This window comes from Haplochromis burtoni, unplaced genomic scaffold (genome assembly GCF_018398535.1).
Source record: "Haplochromis burtoni strain Fernald_Lab_line unplaced genomic scaffold, NCSU_Asbu1 Contig_1088, whole genome shotgun sequence".
In the NCBI taxonomy this organism is placed as follows: Eukaryota; Metazoa; Chordata; class Actinopteri; order Cichliformes; family Cichlidae; genus Haplochromis; species Haplochromis burtoni.
The window spans coordinates 11,896-16,896 of NW_024583449.1; the positions used below are offsets into that span (position 1 = coordinate 11,896).

Sequence of the window (5,001 nt, forward strand, 5' to 3'; positions counted from 1 at the left end):
GTTATTATATTAATTAGTCTACTTAATGCATTACAGCTGTGTAAAATAATAAAGGTAGAAAATCACAAAGCTGCCCAAGTCTATTAATATAGAGTGACACACTTCACCACAGAACACAAAGTAAACTGTTGCTTTGCAACCTGAATGCTATTATTAACCAAACCAAAACGGACTGGGGTGAGAATTCTCATTAGCTTCAGAACACAATAACAGGATGCTGCAGCTGTGGTTACAAACCGCACGTTGGCTGTAGGCTGAAAGCATGCAGTTAGTGGTCTTTGTTCTGTTCAATCTGTCTTCATGCTAACAGCCTGTATGTGAATAAAACCCAAATAGCACAGACATGCGGGCCTCTTCTGAGCTGCTTTTGGCAATTGTTGCTCAATTGCGAAACTGCTGAATGATTTGTCACCCAAAAGTTGACAGAAAGTCATAAAAACATTATTCTGTTTATTAATCATTACTAATAACAGATCAACAGTCTAGATCCACTGCTATCATTCCCATGTGACTCATGACTGACCTAAAATAACAACAGGATAACTTAAAACAAGATCATTAGCTTTGTCACCATAATGTCGAGGATTCTGAGGAGTTTCTTAAAGTAACAACGCCTGCAATATTTAGAATAGGCCTGGTAACCTGGTGGTACTTACCAGATGTTACTAATTACTAAGAGGGAGATCATTATAAAAATTTAAAAAATTAATGTATCGTTAGAAATTTTAATGTTAACATTAAGATTAAAACAAAGCATCAGTTATTGGGTGTAGAAGTGAACCAGGAGACAAAGAAAACCAGTTGTACCTCTCATCTTTGATTTATTTTTCTTGTCACTTATGATGACTTCTCCATAAATGATATCTTCAGTTCTCACTGCTGAGTAGACTGCGGCTGGGTCACCATCTGCACAATAAAACACACAGAGGACATCAGTGCAGATCATGCAGAGTTGCTGATATGGATATTGATACTGATCCTGCAGAAATATTTTTGAATCTTTTCATTTATTATTCATATTGTTATATCAGTTTAAAATAAATTAACATTACTGCTCCTTTACAGATAAATACAGGGGCAGAATGAGGCCCCTTTTTCAGGTTCCTGGACCACTTTTTTTGTGATGCACGATAGAGGCTATTTGTCTTGATAGACTAAAATAAATTATGCTACCTACCATCATGCAGACACAATCTCGATACAATTTAACATTTTTCACATCTATTCTTTGCATGTTATTTTATTGTTATATTTATATTTACAGATACATAGTTTAAATAAATTCACTCTGTTAAAAGTATTTCCCTCACTCATGGCCGTTTCATGTTTATTGGTATCAGCGGCAATGGGCTTATCTGCTGCTTGAATGCAACAAAAACATTACAGAATTATTCAAAATTACACAGATCATCTTGGAACCTATAAATTCTGTTTATTTTCATCTTAAAACTTTAGGATTGCTGTGAATTATCATCCACTTATTGGGCTCTAGAAAATAAAATAGGCTAATGACCTTGGTCATATGAATTTGTTTTACAGCAAAGGTTGTGCTGACCCGGCCCAGCGCTACTCATCGCTGGAAAGTGTGTGCCTGCTTTGTTAGTGCTGTTTTGCTTCAATTATCATTGGAAGATAAAGGTGGCGAATTTAAAGGACTTAGTTTGTTTCGCAGTTTGCTCAAAGTACTTGGCAGCTTGGCAGGGGGGCTCAACCATTTTTCTTATTCAAACCTTTTCTCCTGTTCCAAAAGGTTGATTCTGTTCATATGGACGCAGCATTTTTAGTGGGAGAAAGGCCAGAAGAACAGAATCAACTTTTTGGGATTCTTTTTGGTTTCATTTATTCATGGTTCATTTTTTCTTTTTCTGTTTGTTGCTTTGGCATTGTAGAAACTACTACCTAATGGTGTAAGGTAATTATAAATAGTTTGTAAGGTTGTAGAATTTATTTCTGGGCCAAACCAGCAGAAACATTTCAGATACATTTCTAATAAACCACTAACTATCATTATAAACTTCAGAATTACAAATAGACACTGATAATCGACATGTTGGTCTTAAATAAATATGAAAGTAAAGGAAAAATGGCACATAATACTGAAAGTTCTTCTTTCTTTTAAATTAGTCATTTGTTTTAGATCAGAACATTTGATACATTTTATTAACAACTTTAGATTCATCACAGTTTATCAATGGCTTATAGATATTCCTTTTTAGGAAAAAACAAACACAAAATAAAAACAAAAAGACAAACTACAAACTTTTTTTTTCTGCAGAGCTGTTGGTTTGTGTTAACCACAACGAGTAATTCCAATGCTCAGTAAGCTAAGCACAGAGTGAGATTTTAAAGATGAGTACATTTGGGAAAAAAAATAATCGCTCCAATAGTCAAAGGAGCTTGCAAAGAAAAGCGTCTGGACTTCTTTAAGTTGCTTGAAGACATTTCACCTCTCATCCGAGAAGCTTCTTCAGTTCTAAGGTCAAATGGTGGAGAGTCCCAGATATAAACCTAGTGGGAGTATCCCCCCACAGAGGGACAAAAGGACCCCCTGATGATCCTCTAATCGCCTGAGCCAAGGTGTAAAACTGGGTGTAAGCTTCTCGGATGAGAAGTGAAACATCTTCAACGTCTTCAAGTGAAACAATATATACGCGGCATTTTTTCCTCAAAACTTTCGACACGTTTACTGTCTAAGGACAGCGCTAGCAAGCACTCTCTGCTTATGAGCAGAGAAAAAAAGAAGCAAAAAAAGAGAGCAAAAACACCCCAAAAAAACAGAGAACGTTTTAGGAGTGACGACGAGAGAGAGAGAAAGACAGCAGAAAAAGACAGAGAGCGAGTTTTAAAATGTGAGAGATTTGTGACATTTAGCGTGTTTGGAGTGTGTAGTTAATGTGTTGTCTTGTGTAGTTAGTGTGTAGTGTTGTGAATAGTTTTGTGTTGTGTGTCAGAACATTAAGGTGACTGCTGTCTCCAGGTAGGAACAGGAGTGATACACCTGCTGCTGTCAGACCTGCAGGTATCAGGCTGTGGTGTTCTCCTTTATAGTGGACAGAAATTATTTTTTTGGAGTGGCACAAATAATTTGTGAGGCATCTTATTGAATGCAGAACACCTGATTGTTCTGTAAATAGTTTGAAATAGTTATTAAAAAAAATCAAGGTAAAAGGTAAATGGATTCAAATAAATTTGTTGTTTGCAAAACTTGTTTATAGAATTTTAAAATTAAATGCAAATATTAATTGTCAAAGTTATTAAATATGATTCATTAAACATGTTTGTGGTTGTTACAGTAAAAAATATAACTTTTTCTAGTCTGATTTTATGTTTTTTGTCTTAATTTAGATCAATTGTGTTAATACAGTATGTCAAAATGAAAACATGACTGTAAATTCAGACACGTGAGGTTGTGCTGCAAAGAATGATACAAAACAAGGCAAATAAATAGTTTCTAAAGATAAAATGTGGAGGGAAAATCAAAAATGGCCAGTTATACCCTGGACCACAGAGGGTTAAACATTTTTTTAAAGTAACGCAATAGTTACTTTTCAAGTAATTAATTACTTTTAGAATATTGTAACTCAGTTACTAACTCAGTTACTTTTTTGAAGAAGTAACTAGTAACTATAATTAATTACTTTTTCAAAGTAACTTGCCCAACACTGCCAGTAATCCAGTAAAGGACAATATTACCTCTTTTTCTGACTGGCTGTAGTTGGCGAGTTGATATTTTGATGTCGCTGTACATGATGTCATCTGTGGTGTCTTCTCCATTTCCTTTTTGATCAGCTAAAATGAACCAATAATGTTTAACAAAGTTGTTTCCCTCTAGACAATAAATAATAATCTAATTATAATGAGTGTATAGTTTACTTAAATCTACAAAACAAACCTAGACATGTATAGTCTACAAGTCTGAGTCTCACCTTCAGGTTTCCGATGAACAAACCGTCTCATCAGCAGAACCAGTATCAGCAGAAGAACCAAAACACAGACTGATGCAGCAATCAACACAGGGAGGATGACAGACATGTGGTTATTATAAGGTGGAGGTGTGGTGGTGTGTTTCTCTAAAATAAATCCAAAACAGTCATTAAGTTCTCGTCGCATTGTGAATGTTGAAAGCTGCAGAAACACAGACAGGTGAGTGTGTCACCTGTGAAAGTGATCCAGCTGGATGGAGACTCTCCATGACCGCTGATGTCACACTTGTAGAGGCCTTCATCAGACCTGGAAACATGCTGGATGGTCATGTGACCTGTAGGCTGCTTCCTGATGAGGGAGCCATCTTTATAGAAAGCAGCTGGGAGGTTGGAGGGAGTGGTCTTTGTTTTACAGAGCAGAGTGACGTCATCTCCCTCCATCACAGGGAGGACAGGACTCTGCAGGATCACTGATCCACCTCAACACAGAGACAAACTACAGCATTTCATCCATTTACACACAGCTTCATCAACACTAACTCCACACACTCAGCTTACCAGTGACTGTCAGGTTAACCATGTTACTGATGGGACCCTCTCTGGACTCACACCAGTAAACTCCAATGTCCTCTGTTAAGATATAGCTGATACTGCAGGAATTCCCCGTAGATTTGCCCCACTCAGCTCCACATTGAGTCTTGTTTTCTCTGCTTGTGTTCCTCCTCAGAGTCCATCCAGCAGAGCTGTCGTCCTCCTCACAGCTCAGGGACACAAAGTCATCTTTAAAGAACTGAGAGCTGCTGGGACTCACAGTCAGACGAGCTGTGAGGGTTAAAATGACATTACCATTGTTAAAAGGATGTTTTGCTGTATCTGCATTGCAACTATCATTTTTTTAAAATCCAATCTGCAAACATGAACCCACTTTTCTGACATTACCCCAAGTCACATCAGTGAGCATTTGTTGGGTTTAAACTGTGACAGAAGAAGGTTACTGACCTTGGTTTGTTGTGGAGCTCAGCAGTGACATCAGAACTAAAGAGAAATGACACTGAGGTAAACATGAAGAACATTTCCA

At 37.0% G+C, this 5,001-nt stretch overlaps 1 long non-coding RNA gene across 1 annotated transcript; it reads right to left on the bottom strand.

Annotated features, from left to right (window-relative positions):
* Positions 1–791: 791 nt before the first annotated feature.
* On the bottom strand, positions 792–4,035 carry LOC121813048. The gene is made up of 3 exons (XR_006053479.1): positions 3,927–4,035; positions 3,694–3,789; positions 792–906 (listed from the first exon to the last, which is right to left on the bottom strand). It is a non-coding gene; the product is annotated as an uncharacterized LOC121813048 (long non-coding RNA).
* Positions 4,036–5,001: the final 966 nt, after the last annotated feature.